This window comes from Triturus cristatus, chromosome 5_2 (assembly GCF_964204655.1).
Source record: "Triturus cristatus chromosome 5_2, aTriCri1.1, whole genome shotgun sequence".
In the NCBI taxonomy this organism is placed as follows: Eukaryota; Metazoa; Chordata; class Amphibia; order Caudata; family Salamandridae; genus Triturus; species Triturus cristatus.
This window is the reverse complement of record NC_140588.1, coordinates 363,085,182-363,104,624: the sequence shown is the minus strand read 5'-3', so window position 1 is coordinate 363,104,624 and position 19,443 is coordinate 363,085,182. Positions and strand designations below refer to the sequence as shown.

General features: G+C 47.2%; 1 protein-coding gene across 2 annotated transcripts in view; it reads right to left on the bottom strand.

Moving 5' to 3' along the window:
* Window positions 1-19,443, bottom strand: part of CDYL (chromodomain Y like) — a 286,386-nt gene that overhangs the window by 185,767 nt on the left and 81,176 nt on the right. The gene's annotated exons all lie outside the window — the stretch shown is intronic.

Genomic DNA, 19,443 nt, shown 5'->3' with positions numbered 1-19,443 from the left:
TAATTCCAGTATCACAACTACAAGCTCGTTAACACAGTAATATAAGGTTATCTACAGGAGGTTCGTACAATCAGATTTCAGCATTAGTGCCGTCTCGAATCCTCAGTGGCTCACATATATCCCCCCTAATGTGTTCCATGGCCCCCATATGTGCAACCGTTTTTTTCGGACATCCTCTGGAGACATAAATGGGTTTCTCAGTCACCATACACCAGTCCATATCCTTGGCCCAATCAACAACCCTTGGTGGGTTCGGAGCCCTCCACAGTCGTGCGATATTTCGTTTGGCCACCATGACACCTAAAGTGACCCAAATTCTCTCCTTGGCACTAAGGTCAGTAGGGTCCCATACATTCAACAAAACCAATTTGATATTACATTGTATCTGTTGTCCGAATACCTCTTCCATCATGAGTACCACCCCCTCCCAGTATTTCTGAATTGTCGCACATTCCCAGAGTGTATGGATAAAGGTGCCCTCCCGCCCACACTGTCGTACACAGCCACCATCTTGGGTGTAACCCATATGGACTAATGAGGGCCCTGACAATTACGTTCTGTGGAGGAGCTTTAGTTGGACCAGTCGGAGTCTGGAGGAAATGGCAACCTCCCAGGGAGAAGCCACCGCAGCCCACCACTCCTCATCCTCCAAGCCGGCTACATCGTGGTCCCATTTACCTCTTAGGCGGGTCAGGGAAACTGTCATGTTATTAATGAGTTTCTTATAGATAAGAGATTTAGCTTTTTCGGGTAGGTCGCCATCCAGGATCCTGTCCTCTAGAGGGGATAAATCAGGGAGGACAGTACCTTTGGGGAGAACTGCGAGCAAGGTGTACCTAATTTGAAGGTACCGAAAATGCTCAGATTTGGCCATTTCATAATCTTGCTGTAGTCGGGAAAAGGGCATGACTTCGCCCGATTTTCAAAGATCCCCCACTCTGGAAATACCAATGATGTCCCATTTATCGAAACCCATGGAACGAGACAGCCGACCCAGCTGATCACAATGCCAGAGCGGTGTGGCTTGAGTGAGTTTGCCCCCCCCAACCCAGGCTTCTATTAGCATCTTTCCACACTTGCACGGCATGCTTGGTCGGCCAGACAGGACAGGTTTCAAAGACTTTGCATGTAATGCACCCTTAAAACTACCCCCTGGGAGGAGCCACCGGTCGATCCGAAAAGCCGGGTCATCTTGCCGTCTATAACTGCATTGGTTGATTGCAGCGAGCTGCGAGGCCCAATAATACCCCTTCATGTCTGGGAGCCCAATGACCCCATCAAACCAACCCAGTGTAAGTTTATGGGTAGCGATGCCGGGTGGTTTACCCTTCCACAGCAGATCACGAACAGTACTTTCAAGTTCCCTGAAGTACGATGCGGCAACCGGAAGAGGAGTATTCTGTAGCCCATACAAAAGTCGGGAAAGGGACATCATCTTAAATAGGGCCGCACGTCCCAGGAGAGTTAAAGGAAGCGAATTCCAGTACTGGACATCAGATTTGAGACGTGCTAACGGTGGCCGAAGGTTAGTGTCATAGAATCGAGATAAGTCTTTGGAAACCCAGATTCCCAGATACTTAAAGCCTTCCACGGCCTCAGTCAGCTGGCAACCCCGAGGAAGTAGAGGCCGCTGCCTGCAAAGAACGCAGAGCACCGATTTGGACCAATTGATCTCATATCCTGCGTATCTACCAAAAACTTGAAATATGTCCAATACCACGTTAAGAGAGGCTGCCGGGGAGGCCAAATAAAGCAGGATGTCGTCCGCGTATAGCGATATGCGGTTCTCCCAACCATATGTCCATTTAAGGCCCTTAATGGCGGGATCCTGGCGGATCCATGCCGCCTGAGATCCTGGCGGATCCATACCGCCTGAGGTTCCAAGGTTTAGGTGAAGAGGAGCGTCGAGAGGGGGCAACCCTGCCTGGTGCCCCTACCAAGAGAAAAGACGGGAGATTTCCGGTGTATGACGAACACCTGCCCCAACGGTTGACAATATAGAAGGCGCACCCATTTAATAAATTCAGGGCCAAATCCTAGTTTGTGAAGCACAGCAAACATGTAGGGAAATTCGATAGTGTCAAACACCGATGCGGCGTCCAGGGATACCACTACGGCATCCTCTCTGATTGTATCAGCCCTGCAAAATACTCCGCGAAGCCGGCACAGGTTGAGAGATGCATTTCTCTCCGGCATAAACCCGGACTGGTCTGGGTGTAGCAGGCGGGTGAGAACTGACGAGTGGCAATGACTTTCGCTAGTATTTTGGTTTCGTAATTGAGCAACGAAATAGGCCTGTATGATGAACACTGGTCGGCGGGCTTGCCCGCTTTATGGAGGACAATGATGTTAGCCAGTGTATGATCCTCGGGAAGGACCCCTATCTCTTTGGTTTCTCGGTACAAGTCTGTAAGAAAAGGAGCAGTCGTGGTTGCCGTTATCTTAAATAATTCTATGGGGATGCCATTAGGGCCTGACTCCCCCCTCCCCCCCCCCCGCAGATCATGTATGGCTTTCTCTACTTCAGTTACTGTGATATCCTGATCCAGATCGGAGCTCTCCTCCGTGGTAAGAACTGGCAGACTAATATCACGTAGGAGGGAGGAAGCCTCCTCCTCTGAGTAAGTCGTGCGGGAGGTATACAGGGGATGGTAGTACCGACCAAATTCATCCGCGATGTCTTGCGGTGGGGTGATACGGGAGTGTGGGTCAGTGGCAATTTCAACCACAACACACCGTGCCCCATCTCTACGGTCCAACCAAGCCAATAACTTGCCTGCTTTATCGCCTACGTCATAAATCCTACTAAGTGTAGCCCTATATTGTGCCTTGGCCGCATCTGTGGCTAGGTCAGAGAACTCTTTGATTTTGAAAAGGAGCCTCTGACGCACTTCCTCCGAGTCCTGCAGTCGGACTGCGCGTTCTAGATCTAGGCTCTCGCCCTCTAAACGTACCATGCCTGCTGCTCTCTTTGCGCTGTCCAGCAATTTGTCGCAACACAACCCCCCCGAATAACAGTCCTATAAGCTTCCCAAAGTATGACGGATGAACAAGCCGATCCAAAGTTTTCTTGAAAATACAGGTCCGATTCACTCAGAACCTTCTCCCTAATGGAGGGGGTCGTGAGATACCAAGAGTTAATCGGCGCCACTCGGCCGATCGTGGGTTCCCCTACTTCCAACCTGCACTGGAGAATGATCAGAAATCCCCCTGGCCAAAAGTTGTATGTCTTTGATAGTATAGAGGTGATGTGTGAGAGTGAGCACATAATCTATACGTGACATACTGCGATGGGGTCCTGGAGCTCCTTGGGGTGCAAGCATCTCCAAACATCCACAAGGCCCATAGCACCCAGAAAGCTATGGATTCGTTTGCGAGGGGGCGGCAGATCTTTCTGGGGCCAGGGGCCCAGGGCGTCAGAGACAATGGAGTTAAAATTGCCCCCAATCAGTAATCTCCCATCTGGCAAGCCAAGGAGAAGATCGCCAAGGTCAATAAAGGCCTGTGTATGTAAGCCGGGTGGAATGTACACGGAGACCAAATTAAGGGTGGTTCCCTTCCAAATCCCGGAAATAGCTACGAATCTACCCAGTGGGTCAGTATGCACCACGTTCACCGTCAAGGGAAACGACCTATTAACTAGGATGCCCACCCCCCGGGAACCGGAACCAAAAGCGGAGTGAGCTGCCAGCTGGAAACCCCACCGTGACAGTGCCTTACAGCCATTACCCAACAGATGGGTCTTCTGTAGGAGAACAACATCTGGCGCGTGCCTCTTCAGGAATTGGAGAACTACCCCTCTTTTGATTTTGTCCCCCAGTCCATTTACGTTCCAAGAGAGCAAATTGGGTTTCTGTCAATTCATAGTACCCATCACTCAATCCTAAAGGTGTGATGTGACCCAGAGAAAAGCACTTCAAGAGGCAAATGGGGAGAAACTCCCGATACTTCCCTTAGCACTTTCATCAATGAGAACATCACGAATGCCGAACCTGCATCTACATGTACCTGAGACCAATCAAATGTGTCATTCCTGAGAAAGAACAATACTGTAACACAAAAACAAATACCACCCCCCCACCCACCCCGCAGACCCAAAAAACATTTCCCAATACCCGCCTCCCTGGTCGGCGGTGACAAAGCCTCCCGCCTCCCAAAGAGTGCCTATCGCCCACCCTCCCAAAAGACTTACGGGTTTGTGTAGCCTAACCGAGCACCCGTCCCTGAAAAATTGTCAGACGATAATCACAATAACATTACATGAATATGCTAGGAGCAACAGCCAGGACCTGAAATACACCAGGAAGCATATACATAAGCAACAGGGGATCAAGCGAGTCTGCAAGGGATCAGTTCGACAAAGTTATCTATGAAAGTCTGGCTCAACACTAAAAGAAGTCTGGTGCATTCAGAGGAGCAGACACTCCACTCACAGTCCTCAGTCCATGATAAAACCCTCTAACCCCCAAAAGGAAAACAGAGACCAGTTATCCGATGCCACCCGCCGCTTCATGCAATTCCTGTGGTGGCGAGCCGCTATCAGAGAACCGGGCATCCCTGTTCATCCTAGCACCCCAGGTATGGATGTTGTGGCGGCATGCCTTTCGTCATCCATCCAGCCAGTCCCATTCCTCCACTGGGGTGGAAAAGAAACAAGATTTCCCATCCGATTCCACCCTCAGTTTGGCCGGAAACAGCATAGCATATTTCAATTCCCTGTACCTTGAGGATGAAGTCCGGGAAGAAAGTGATACGTCTGTTCTGGTACTTCACCGGTGGGGCTGAGCGGGCACACTGCAGGATAACATCCCTGTCTCGGAAATTGAAGATCCTGGCAAGAAGAGGTCGCGGGGTAGCTCCAGGCCTCGGTCTGCCACCAGACACCCAGTGCGCTCGTTCCACCGAAAAGAAGTTAGAGAGCCCCTTCGGCTTAGGGTAAGTAGTAATCAGTTCTTCCACGAATAGGTCCGCTGACGGTCCTTCCGCTCGCTCCGGCACTCCGATTATTCAGACGTTGTTGCATCTGTGGAGAGGTGTGGCTCACTGGTTAGAGGCGGCAGATCCGTAAGCAGAGAATCGGCCAGGGACCAGGGTTCAATTCCCAACGCGGCAGGGTCGTGGACCAGGGTCAAAACGGACTCGATAATTCTCACCTCGGTACCTACTCTAACCAGGAACACACTCGGCAACTCTGGGCATTAGCTTGCCTCATCTCCACAACGGCCCCCCACATTCGCCGGGGATGCCTGGTTTCACCTTGGAGATACCCTGGAGGGACCATCTCACAGGGATAGCCAGGACGGGTTCCCCAGCGGTCTACAGCGCCAGGACGCCTCAGGGCAGCAGTGCGCTTTACAAGACACATACATTTACATTTACATCTGGAGCGCCCCTCGTAGTCATCCAACTGTGCTTCTAGTTTCGCGGCTTGTCTGCATTTCCTCCATCCTCCTCTGTAATGCGGATGTGTCCTCAACAAGAGAGTTCGCTTTAATTTCAATGTCTTTCAATCGCGAATTCATCGAGCGCATATCAGCCCGAATAAGGGACACTTCAGTGGATACCGTGTCAATGCGCAATTCCAATGATGTACAAACGGTCATGATGGATTCAAGGATATCCTGCAGCATCTGCTCCTTCTGTTTCCAACCGGGATCGGACTTGGCCTGCATGGCTGACCCTCCTTTTGGGCTTGCTCCAGGATCCCCATCCCATGCGTATTTGTTTAACTTGGTCTGGTGGGCTGCTTTTGAGCTGCGGCCCCCTGCCATGGTGTAGACGGTCCTGCCAGGCGCGGCTCAAGTCCAGTAGGGCCGGGAGACTGGGCCCGATGGAAGCCAGGCGGCGACCTGCAGATCTTCTGTGCTGGGGCCCGGTGTGGCAAGGTTTCGTTGAAGGGCTGCAAGTCGAGCGCCAGCGGCAAGCCGTGACCCCTCACAGGCAGATGCACCGGGCTTTGCACGCCAGGCCAGCGATCACGCATCCCAAGGGCAACAGGGTTCGACTCTCCCCAGCAGTGCAGCGTCGATATTTTCCTCTGGCGCAAGATGGCCGCCAGGCACCTCGTGCACCGCCCCCAGCGACCAACAGGCAATGTCCAATCTGCGGCGCGGACCGCGGCCCACAGGCCCGACAATGCGGTGTCTCGCCGGGCCTCCCGCAGCGGGCACAGCGCCGCAGGAGGTCCAAAGCCATGTTTTGAAGCGGGCGCCTCTCCAGTGTCCGATACGTGCAGTATGAGGCAGGGCACCGGTCTCCCCCTCCAGGCGCGGTGTACAGCACCGAACGGGCCCCACCACACGGTTCCAGGCCCAGTCGCCGCTGAGTCTCCGCACCTGTAGCCCCGATTTGGGCGGGAAGCTTCAAGATGAGTCTTCAATTTTGCGCCCCGTCGGGCACACAACGCTGGTCGAGTCGGCAAAGACCCCGATGGTGGGCCGGTCCACTGGCGCAGGCCGCGATGCAGGGAGGCCCCAGCTCCTATGTGGGCAGGAGTCTCCAGCGTTAGTCGGCGGCGGTCCGAGCGTCAGAACCGCCGGTCCGATCAGGCCGAATCTGGGCTCCCCTGTTCCCTGGAGAGTGCGCAGTGCTCCCACATGTATTTATGCCGTCTGGCGGATATCTTGGAGGCGGATGATTGCAGAAACAAGCGCGCTCGGATGGAGCTGCCTCAAGAAGCGGCCATCACTCTCGGCGGTTGGCCACGCCCCCGAGGATGAAATTCTCACTGCGGTTAATGACAAGACAACTAAATGGTGGGCGAACAAATGTTATGGACTGCCTGAAAACCTCCAGCCCTACTGGAACGTAAGGGATGAGCTATTTATTATTGATATTAAGGTCCAACAAAAGTGTACACCCTTGTAAGGTCCATGGCCTCATAATTGAAATTGCCCATGAGGGACATTTAGGGAGGAGAGTGGCCAAGAGCAAGATCCGGAATGACTATTGGTTCCCATACATGGACACTATGGTGGAAGAAAAGGTGAGAGAATGTCTAGTGTGCTGTGCTGGTGATAAAACAAAAATCACCTGTAGGGTTCAACTTATTCCAGTAGAGGTTCCAAACAAACCATGGGACAAGTTGGGTCTGGACATAATAGGACCTATGAATTTGTCTAATGTATTTAATAGTTACACGTTTGTGGTAGTGGATTACCACTAACATTAATACTTCCACGTTAACTGCATTTTTATCTAATACGTTCTCTAAAGATGTTTTACCTTGCACCATTGTAACGGACAATGGTGTGCAGTTCACGTCTGATGAAAAGATGCTCTGTCTGAAATATCACCTAACTAGTCAAAAGGGATATAGAAGTTGGTAAACAATAAATGGGAAGCAATTAAATGTGACTGGAAGGAAGAACAATGGGTGGTGATTAAAAGACCCCAAAATACCCATAACATGTTTGCATCATTCTCCAATCCAGACAGAATCAGATGGGTTAAACGCAACATTGTGGTACTGGAGAATTGTCTTACTTGGAGTATAGGGAAGGGAATCCCTGAGGATACTCCGAGCTTCCCCCATAACACAAGAAGATATAGAACCTAGAAATCGCCGACCCCCATGTTGGCAGTCAGACTACAAAATGGGTTTATCAAAATGCTGTGTTAATTTTAACTCTGTAAAATGCTTAGTTGAAATTAAGGCGCATCTTTGTATTTCTGAAAAATTTATATAATGGTACATTCCTCCTCTCCTGCTTACCCCTAATATTTTTATCCTTGAATGAGCTTGTGGGTGCCTTCTTCAGAGGGAGGTACATTGATGGCATTTTTCTGTTTTTTCCAACTGTCCCAGCCAATCTGTTAGGGAGAGATCGTATGGCCATGTTAAATATGACGATTCAATTGGAATCCGATGGTACCATGATTTGTTCTACCCCTGGAGTTTCACCTTCCAGTATTATGACAGTGACAGAAGATTCCTCTCTGGAGATCAAATTAGAGCGTGGCCTGCACATATGGAAGCATGTACCATAGCACTGTATATCATCATAGCAGAGACGCCAGAGTTACTAGGAAGGGAGATCCAGTTACCCAAAGAGTTCCTTTTCCAAAGACAAGGGCAAGATTCTTGGATACCGGACACTGAATGAATATTGTAAATAGAGGCCGTGGAGGTAACACCAACCTATGATGCTCAGATAGCCAGCCACTATAACCAAGTTTCATTGGTATGTGTTATATTCATTGAGCCAGGCAAAAGGGTTAGGGACATATTGGATGATCAACTGTTTGATGACAATTCCAAGAAAACAGTAGTAGTCTTTCAGATAAACAGTTGAGAACAGTACTGAAAGTAAGGGGTCTCTAAAGGAAGAAGAAGGAAAAGTCCTCACAATCTATTCAGATTCAGAACAGTACTGGAAGTAAGGGGTCTCTAAAGGAAGAAGAAGGAAAAGTCCTCACAATCTATTCAGATTCAGGTAATGTGACTACCAGTGTACATTCCACCATTATGAGATGGAGCCGGAGAGGTTTCCTAAAGTCAGACTGAAGTCCTGCTATGCACAGGAATCTCCTAGAGGCTTTAATAGCGGCACTTACCTTACCAAAGGCAGTGGCAGTTGTGAAATGTGCAGCAGATTCAAATGGACAGGACTTTGTGTCTCAGGGTAATGCACTAGCAGATTGGGCAGCTAAAGATGCAGATTGACGCACACCCTAGCCTGTGCCATCAGGTTTACAATATGTCCCTGTTTTGGTGACTCAGACTGCCTTGACAACTGAATCGGAGTCTAACCCTCCCACAGACAATCTCACGCCTCATTAGGCCGAGAAATCACATTTGCATCTATGAGAACTGCAGGAAGCCGCTCCACCACACAAGAGTCAGTTATGGGAGGCTAGAGAATGCTCCCAGTCATGGAATGACCTAATATATAGACAAATATCTACAGGTAAACCAGTGATGCCTCAGACTTTACTTATGATAGCTCTTGATCAGTTGCCTTTACCAGCTCACATTTCAACAGATCATTTGTCTATGCAAATGCAACAAGAATGGTTCAGTCAATTTTCAAGATACGCTTATCATGTACATTCAGAAATGCATTGTCTGCCAACAATTCTCCCCCACCTCCACATTCAAAGTGATAAATTCTACAATTCCACGACCACAAGGTCCTTTTGAAGTCCTCCATATTAACTTTGTAGACGTGCTAGATCGGTGTAACCACTACCAGTTTCTTATAACTGTAGATTGTCCTTTTTCTTGATGGATTGAAACAGGACTGTGCGTACATGGTGATGCTAAGTCAGCTGCTACATTCCTGATTTGTGCAGTGATTCCACGCTGGGGAATTCCAGAAGGGATAAGATCTGACAACGGCACACACTTTGTTAATGCAATGTTTACACATCTGATGACAATGGTAGGGATAAAACAAACTATCCTCAGTTTATCATCCCCAAAGAAATGGACTAGCTGAGCGTCTAAATGGCCTGTGAGCAAGCTAATGACCACGTTGCATTAGAAGTGGCTGTATTGTCTACCACTGGCACTCTTTTCCATTTGGAACATACCTGGATCTGATCACCACCTGACACCCCATCAGATGGTAACAGGGAAGCCCATGAATGTACAAATACGTGCCACTAGAAGTAATGTACAGGGAGAAAGCACAGCAGAAATCTAAAGTGATGAAATGCATTAACAACTCAATTAATTAAGGTTTCAAGGTTAATTTCTGAACAAGTAACCGAAGGGAAGGAGACGTGCACCACCGATTAGGTCAACCTCCTAGTTGTGCATTTAGGCGAAAAGGTTTTTGTATGCAATTTTGTCCGGAAATGGAGACAGCCCTGATTCGATGGACCATTCACTGTGCCCATAGTGACCGCAACTGCCCTTCAGGTACATGGCAGGAAACTTTGGATACACCTCACCGATATTGGTCTAAATCCAGCATCAGGCCAAGCATCATAGACGATGTAAATGGAACAAGTGGGGGAGGGGGAGAAGATTGCCGTCATAAGAATACCCCCCTCCACCTATGCCGCTGGGCAATTTTTGGGATTAATAGAATAGAAGTTATGTATTTTTGTTTTCCTTTCTCTGGTCTCTTAATGCTATCTTTTCTATTGTCGCATCTCAATAGCAAAGTATTTTCTAGCTCTAACATCAAACACCTACAAAGAGAACGTTCTATATATGTTAATGTTTGCCATAATGTTCATACCAGATTATCGGATAATATGTGTTATCAGCACATGTCAGACATAGGTTCAGAAAGTACCAATAAATCATGTTTTGTCTGTTCTCTAATTCCGCATGCTACAGGATCAGGTAGGCTACATTCAACCAAAGTACCCCCAAGCACAGCTCTATGCCTTTTGCATCTCTACTTGTGTAGGATTAAGGCCCAAATGCAATTAACACACGTTAAAGTAGCACAATTTCTAGTCAATTCAACAAAATATGACACTTCTTGGTAATTCTTGGAGTCCACATTAAGTTTTACATGAACACCCCATGAGTCATCCAACAACTTTGCTACATCATCACCGAAAGATGAGAACTGCAGAATATTATGGTACCACTACCTGGAACAATATTCCTCAAGAATATTGGTTGCTTAATGATGCATAGCTGTTCTCTGAAAGCATTTTGCTATCTGTTCAGGCTTAGTCAACAACTCAATAACAGCAGATTGCTCCATGGGAATTTCTCAAACGCATCAACACTACAAAAGGTGGATTTAATGCCAGAAAGGAAGAGCTATGTACTATGAGAATGATGATAATGCAGCACCGTTATGTACTTGACCTTATGACAGATATGCAAAAAGGAGTATGTGTCAAGATAGGAACTGCTTGCTGACTTTTCTCCCAGCAAATGATGTGGACAATGGAACTTTGTCAGAGGCTATACAAACTTTGCACAATCTACAGAAGAAAATGTTAGATGGAGGAGGTGTCCCAGACAACTGGCTAAATAGGTGGTTTTCTTTTCTACCATCCTGGATGTCGGGACTGTTTGGAGCCTTGTTGCCAGCTATTGTGGTCCTACTAGTTGTGCACTGTGCTATCCAATTAGTTTTAGGATATTGCAGAAGGATAGGTACAAAGGTGGGAGGAGTTATTTACAGTTACTTGATTACATGACCTGCAAGATCATAGTTACAGGAAAACACATGATTGACAAGCGTGAGGGAATTTATGGCCACAGCACACAGGCACACTGGCATGTATTCTGTGTTTTCAATAGATTGAAAAATGGTTTGACAATAGGAGCAGGAGACTGAATTAGTCAAGACACAGAATCTAGAAGAGGTCTTAGGAGCACAATGATAAAGCACACACACAAATACACATGCATTCATGAGTAGAAGAATACTTAGTTTGTTAAGCAATGTTAGAACTGCAATAAAGCTTGTGTAGAGAATAAGGTTAACGTTTAGGGTCATAGGTGACTTCATGTTTTGTAGCCAATGTGTAAATTGTAATTAACTTAATGTTTAATCTTCTATAAGTATAAAAATAGCTGCCTGTGAAGCAGCAAATTGAGATCGGCTGTTTACTTGTGTGAAGACGGTCACTCTCCCGGCTGTGACCGTAAAAGCTGTTTTTACATCGCCAAGAAGAGCCTTTCTTTTTCTTCATTTCAAAGTTAGCCTGCAATAGAATGTACTGGAATCTATGATATTAGGTTATCTGGGTTGGGGGTTCTCGTTTCTTTCACTGGAATGCACTTGCAGATTTTTCTGTTATCATGCATTGCAATGCTAGGTATGATTCAGATTAGGACATGTGTTCGCAGTTAACAAGTCTTAAACATAGCACAAAAGCTTTCAAACTAACAGGGAGAGGAAAGTCAAGGATCTCCCTCAACATATATGCTATTTCCTTTCAAACAGAAAACATTATGTGACAGCCCCACCAAATATTGTAGAAATTCACCGACTGCCCCCATTCCCTTCAAGAATTTCTGAAGGCTTTCAATATACTGTTAATCTATTGGATGATAATAGTACCTTCGCTTATGCATTTTCCCTAGTTACGGAGGCAACACTAATGAGGATGTGCAAAAACTTCTTGAAGCTTAACTTTTCTAAATATTAACTTTTAGCTGTTCACAACAGATCCGGTGAATTGCATAATTTGCTCTAGGCTACATCAGTGGATTATTGGGGAAGGTGATCCTTTCATTTACAAGGATCCATCATTAGGAATTATTTGCTACGCTATCCGAGAGAAAATTGCAATCTGCTTGGATTTAGAAAACTATTTAAGGCATGGCTTTTAACACAATCCTTTAACTGCTAGCAGTTTTTCCTCTTCTATTAAGCATGCTAATCTGTGACATCCTCTACGGCCAATTAAGTGTCCTGCACTCTGTTACTTCTAATACAGTTTTTGCGTTCCAGGATGCTGGTCTTCTATCTCTTAGGTGAAAATGAGTATGTGCAATTAAATCCAATAAATCTTTTCTTGGTGGTGGCAATAATGGGGATTCATATCTGTTTTGATATAGAGAGTCTATTATTTTAATCTGCATCTTTCATATATTTCAATTAATTCTCATTGAAACATTCCTTATAACACAGCCCCAACTACTTTCAGGAAAAGTACCCTTCCTCAGATGCAACTTCATATATTACTCTGTGAAAACAGAACAAGAACAAATAATGCTGCTAAAGAATCATGTTTGTTAACTTAACAATGTAATGTATACAAGAAACATAATTGTCCCTGCCAAATAACTCGGACCATTTAGCTAACACTAGAGTGTCAAAATAAGGCATGTTCATATGTCATTAGAAAACCAATAATCATCCCTTCATATAAATCACCACCCCACCCACTAGAGACCTAATAAAAATGACAGTTGAAAAACAAGATGTGAAATATGAATAATTCCTGGTGTTTTCTGATGCTGAAGCAGAAATGATTTTAGGCACATTAGCCGGAACCCCTACCAAAACCCACAGATCAAGCATCTTGATAAACCAATATATAAATACATTGGTTACCAAATGGAAAAAAGGTAAAAATCTATATATGCATTAACACTGACGGAATACCACAAGAAATAAATTCCCCATGTACTAAGAATACTATTGAAACCCCAATTATACATGTTCTCAAACGAATGCATCAACAGATTGATGAAATGCAGTGCATAAGCATACACATCAAGAATATTCAGAAAGAGTGGGTAACCCAAATGTCAATTGACTAAACTTTTGGATAAAACTAATACAATTCTTGACAAAAATATAAGGATATGGAAGGTTAAAAGAGATAACTACAAGAAAAAAACAAGTTTATAAGTGGGTAGATATGCATGTGAAAAGAAGAATTCCCAAAACATCAGTAATTCAAAAACATCAGTAATTCAAAAATATCAGTGATAAAGATCACTCAGCAGACAAGTACATTAGAAGATGATCAGGCACAAACTTCAAACAGTAAAAAAACAAACACTTGAGTTACACCCAGGTTATCCAACTATTGCCACAATTCCCACAGAAGAACTTGTAGAGGCCATAAAACTACAAGCAGAGATGGCCGCTTGACAAAGGAAGGTGAGAAAAGCAATTAAGAAAGCCTGGTTTTCAAACTATCCAGGAAAAACATTCCAAGAAGTACAATAGAGGTTTTATAGAAGGGGTTATCATTTCTTCCTAATAAAAATATCAATTATCTAGAAACAAGTGTGTGGCTGAGCCGCAGACTAAGATGGCCGTGTAGCTCAGAGCTCCGCCGTAATCCCCAGCAAATGTCGGCCTCCTGGTAGATAGCGGCACACTAAAAAGCATATGGAGACACCGGAGCGCACCGAAGGGAAGGGCGCAGTGATGATCCCCCGCTGACAGCAGGAGAAGGCGCCGAAACTGAACAGCGCTCTCACGTAAATCTTGGCCTGAGGATTGGCGTGACCAGTGTGGAGCCCAAAGGGCTCGGGTTTTGCAGAGCAGATTCTGGGCACGGAGGCGCGGGCCTAGACTGACATGAGGCTTGGCGCTGCTCCAATACACAAGATGGCCGCGCGGTGACACTGGACTGACACGGACCGCAGTGGCAGCTAAAGCCGGGGACGGCAGACGGTGAAATACCCCCCCCTCTTACCTTAAAACTAAGCGAACTTCACCGGTTTTCCCCCGGGGCCTAGGCGAATACGTGGGTGAGAACTGCAACAGCAGGAGGCCGGTGTTAGCGGTGTGCCGTCCCTGAGCTCCCGCTTATGTGCGGCTGAATGTTGGGGATAAGAGAGGAGGCTACGACTCGGTGGAGCTCCGCCAGGTACAGGGGTTAAAGTGCACAGCAGATTGGCTACAAGAGAGCCCAGCTATGTCTAGGTGAGGCCCTGGACCCCTTGCTAAATTGGAACGCGGCAGTGCGGTGGGGGACTGTGACCTTTGGGACTGAACTGTATTGGAGTGGGTACAGGGCGATTGCAGCTGCTAAATAACAATATAAAGCATTGGTTGTTCAGTGTGACTAAGCGCTAACACCCCCAGTGGAAGGGGTGGATCGACCAACTGGGAGAGAAGTGGCCTTTGCTGAGCCTGGCCCATCCTTGCGCTGTGACCACATCGGAACGTTAATGAGTGCAGGCTAGTGGGCCGCGAAGCGTGCGGCAACCCAACACATTTACCGGATAGGAGGGTCATGGGCAAGGGAGACCCCAAGCAGAGAAAGCTCACTTTTGAGAAGCCGGGTGGCGGATTGGATGCCACGAGTACATCTATGGCAGAAGGTAGAGACATCACAGTCCCTCTACTGAAAAACCCCCAGAGCAATGAAGCGCTGATGACTGAGTTGCGAGCAGGGTTCAAAGCCCTTGAAACGCGCTTCAACTCACTGGACGAACGGCTTGAGAAAATGGGGACCCGGCTGTACCAGCACGAAAGTACACTGGAGACAGCGGAGGGCAGAATCTCAGACCTGGAAGTTGGCGCCGCACAAACCACAAAAAAGATAGAAAGAATGGAAAATGTGCTCAAAACAATAGCTATCAAGAATGAAGATCTGGAGGCCAGAGGACGGCGTAATTATATACGTATTATGGGGGTGCCAGGGGCTACGAATACGGGCCGCTTGGATGGCTTTGTGAAAGGGTTGCTGGTTGAGCTGTTTGGCCGAGAGACCTTTACCTCTACATTTGTGGTAGAAAGAGCAGATCGAATCCTAGGGCCCCGATCTAACCCTGGCTGTCCTCCGCGCCCTATCATGGCGAGGCTCCTCAATTTTAGGGACCGAGACACTGCATTGCGGGTGGCTCAAGAGGAAGGAACGTTAGACTGGCAGGGATCGACCATAGCCTTGTACCCAGATTTCACAGTAAAGGTACAGGATACACGCAAGAAATTTGTCGCGGTCAAGCTCGCTTTGAGGAAGGCGGGTCGGAGATACAGCATTTTTTGGACGTGGTTGGTCAGTCCTGAATTTTTGAAACACCAGCCACGGTGCAAGAATTTCTTCGCACCTGAGAAGTGAATGGTCAACGGAAATCCACAACACCGGATCGCTCGCCTGGGATACTGGACTCTGTTACCAGTGCCGATTCAATCTCCGCCAGCTGATGGACTGCTGGCTATAACCATGGCTGATGAGTATTATCTGTACTTCCCTGCATTGCTGAATATAGGGGTGTGCGCTGTTCGAGTGGAGGGCCGAATCTGTTATGTGTGTCATTGATAGTGCTAATGGGAACTAGGCGTAGCGTTGTCACCCCCCCAGTGCTTAGGCACCTATACTGTTTGTATTTCAGATTTCAGTATTATAATTGTTAGAAGGTTTGAGAATCCTAGCAAGGCCTGAGGGGATGGGAGAGGGGGTGGCTGGGTTGGGTTAAATTCATAAGATATGTTGTCATTGAAACCTTGTAGACACATGCGCGGAGTAAATGTATGGAAAGTGAGATTAAATAGCAGCTTAGATACAATATTGAAGAATGATGCATGGTAATAATGCTGTTGATACTATAGCGTTGATGTCTTGGTACGTGCGTGGACTTAATGATGCTCGGAAGAGGAAATAAGTACTACACTATTTAAAACGACATAGCGTTGACATTGCCTTCCTGCAGGAAACTCATTTGTTGCCACATGGTTCCCCCACTTTCGCTTCCAGCTGGGGCACAAATCGGTTTTTCCCTAGTTATAGCTCTTATTCTAGAGGGGTTGCCATTTTAATCCACAAGCGAGTTCCATTTAGAGCTGTACAAGTACACACTGACCAAGCTGGTAGGTTCCTCTTAGTGAAGGGGTGGCTGGAAGGGAAAACGATTATGCTCGTTAATGTATACGCCCCAAACATGGACGACCCGGAATTTTTTTTATTGACCTACATGCCAATATGGACAAGATGGGGGTGGATCATGTGTGCATGGGCGGGGATTATTGGTTCCTTACCCCTGCTGTAGCGACATCGCTGATTGAAGCTGCGCGTCTGCCACACACCTTGTTGGACCATGCCATGGTAACGGTAGGACTGAGACTCCCCCGCCCCGGCGTTAGGGCCAAGCGGTGGCGATTCACCAAGATGGCATTGCACAATTCAGTATTTGCAAGTGAAGTGGGGCAGGCCATCGATTATTATTTTGAACTTAATGGGGGCTCAGTGGACACTAAAGCGATGCTATGGGAAGCATTTAAAGCATACATAAGGGGGGGTGTATTTCAAAAGGGGCTGGCATACTTAAGGACCTGCATAACACCTTGGCAGGGATTGAGAAACAGTTAGAAACAACTGACGGAGAACGGGGCAAGGTACAGACAGGCTCCAGGCTGAGGCGCCGGGCGGTACTTCTAGCTGAATTCCATGAAGCCGCGGAAAGGGAATCACACTATTTGGGGAAATATGCAGTTGCCAGGAGGTACAGAGAGGGAGAGCGTCCAGGCCACACACTAGCTAGATTAACTCGGCCCTACAGGACCCCAACATACATAACCAGCTTGATTGGGGACAGAGAGGAGATTATAAGACTGAAGGAATCAAAACCACAATCCTCTCATATTATAAAGATTTGTACACTACTAAAGTCTCCCCGGAGGCTGATGCTAGCGATGCTTACTTGAATGAAATAGCATTGGTGTGGCTGGAGAATGCACACAGGGCATTCCTGGCTGAGCCTTTTCCAACAGATGAGGTAGTACAAGCAATAAACATAATAGACGTGTCCAAGGCCCTCGGTCTGGACGGCTTTACTGGTAGTTTTTATAAAGCATTTAAATGAACACCGGCCCCCTATCTGATAGAGGTCTATCAGGAAGCAACAGAAACAGGTATGCTCCCCCCGACTCATCGTGAGGCAGTTATCACCTTACTACCCATAGCCCATAGCAGGCAAAGACCCCAGAGGCTGCAGCTCGTACAGACCGCTGTCCTTATTGAATTTCGACTAAAAGATACTGGCCAAGATGCTGGCTACCAGACTGGCTCTGATAGTAGATCAATTGATTTTGCCGGCCCAGGCTGGGTTCATTCCGCATAGGTCCACTGCCCTGAATCTTCGTACTTTGTTTTCCACAATACATAGGATCTCACCTACTCTTCCAGCAGCCGCAGTGGTGTTGGATGCCGAGAAGGCCTTTGACTCGTTAGAATGGCCATTTCTTCAGGCCACGTTGATAAGGCTGGGTATGCCGCCTCGGTTTGTTGCGGTAATTTTGCTGCTATATACGTGCCAGATAGCCCGGATCCAGGTGAATGGTATGTTAACAGCACCCTTCACCTTGTTGAGGCGACGCGCCAGGGGTGCCCTTTATCCCCACTGATGTTTGTGATTGCGATAGACCCCCTGGTGCGTCATCTCCACGATAATCACTTTAATAGGGGCATACAATTCAAAACAGGAACATTGTTGGTCACATTGTATGCTGACGATATTATTCTGTATGTGCGGCGCCCGGATGAAAACTTGGGGCTTCTCCTGCGGGAGATCGACCGATTTCGTACCCTATCGGGATTGCACATGAATTGGGGTAAATCCAACATTTTTCCGCTGATGGAGGCACCCTGCCACTGTACTACTGGATTGGCTTTAAGTGGTGCGATGACTGTCAAATACTTGGGGATAAGAATCTACCGAGATCCGGACCAAATACTCCAACTTAATTAGGGTCCTGCCATGGAGAAATTAAATGGTGTTATAGAACGGTGGCTCAAGCTACCCCTGGCCATTACTGGTAGAATAGCATTGATTAAGATGGTAGTTTTAATGCAATTCCTATACTTGTTTCAGAGAATCCCAATACGGCTATATAAGACCTTCTTTGCCACACTACGCTCTAAATTGATCCGGTTGGTGTGGGGTGGTGGACAGCCATGGGTAAGAGGGGACATGTTGATGCTCCCGTATGTGCGGGGGGTTAGAATTCCCAGTTTTTGCATATATTACCTGGTTGTGCAATGTAGCATGTAACACAAGTTCCATGATGACAGGCGGATCCCGTATTTGCGCCCCGAAGCAGACTTAACACACCCCACTCCCTTGTCCGCACTACTCCCGGCAGATTTAAAAAGATTTGGTGGATATACAGACACTGTCAACGACCAGCTGGGCCTGAACGCCACTGGCTCAAGCTACGGGGGCCCAATTGCTGTATTCCCCAGCTCTTCCACTCGCTGGGAACATCTGGGTACCTAATACTAAAGAAGCTACGATGCAACAAACCTTCACTACATTTGCTCTTGGCACATTTGGGGATGGGTTTCCAGGATGGACACATCTTCTCCAGGGAGGAGGGTGGGAGATTCGAGGAAGCTACGTTCCTTGACCAGTTCAATTTGTGTAGACTGCAGAGGGCATTTCGGTCCTTAGTGCCAAGTTACTGGAACCGCAGGAGTTTCCTCCGGTGACATTGCTTATAAAAGACACAACCGGTGAGCATCTAATGGCTAGGATGTATAAAGCAGCAATGGTTATGCTCCCGGCTAGGGACAAGGGGGTGCGTGGGGCCTGGGAACGAGACTTAGGTGCCCCTCTTACTGATGTGCAGTGGCAGATAAGTTGCGAGCAAACATGTAAGGTTTCTTTTAACCACAAACACAAAATATTACCTTTCAAATTCCTATGGCGAGCCTATGTGTCACCTGCCAAGGTCCATCCGATGGACCCATTACGCCCATATGCCTGCACTAGATGTAGTGACCCGATGGCCGATTTTGCACACATGGCCTAGGACTGTGTCTCAAGTATTTAGCGAATTATCGAAAATGACTGGGTTGTGCCTTTGGCCGTCACCTATGCTGGCATTATTGTTAGAAAAAGAGAGGTGGTGATCCATTGGGGGAAAAAATATCCGCCAACATTGAAGGGATGGTTGTTCAGTATGTCCTATTGTAATACCACCAGTGACATATACGCCCAGTTGCAGCACCCGGTATCTATACCACTGGATATATGGCAACCTTACAAATCTTACCTACTAGGACAGACATCTGTTGGTTCGCAAACGGAACAGGATACTAACATACGGGTGA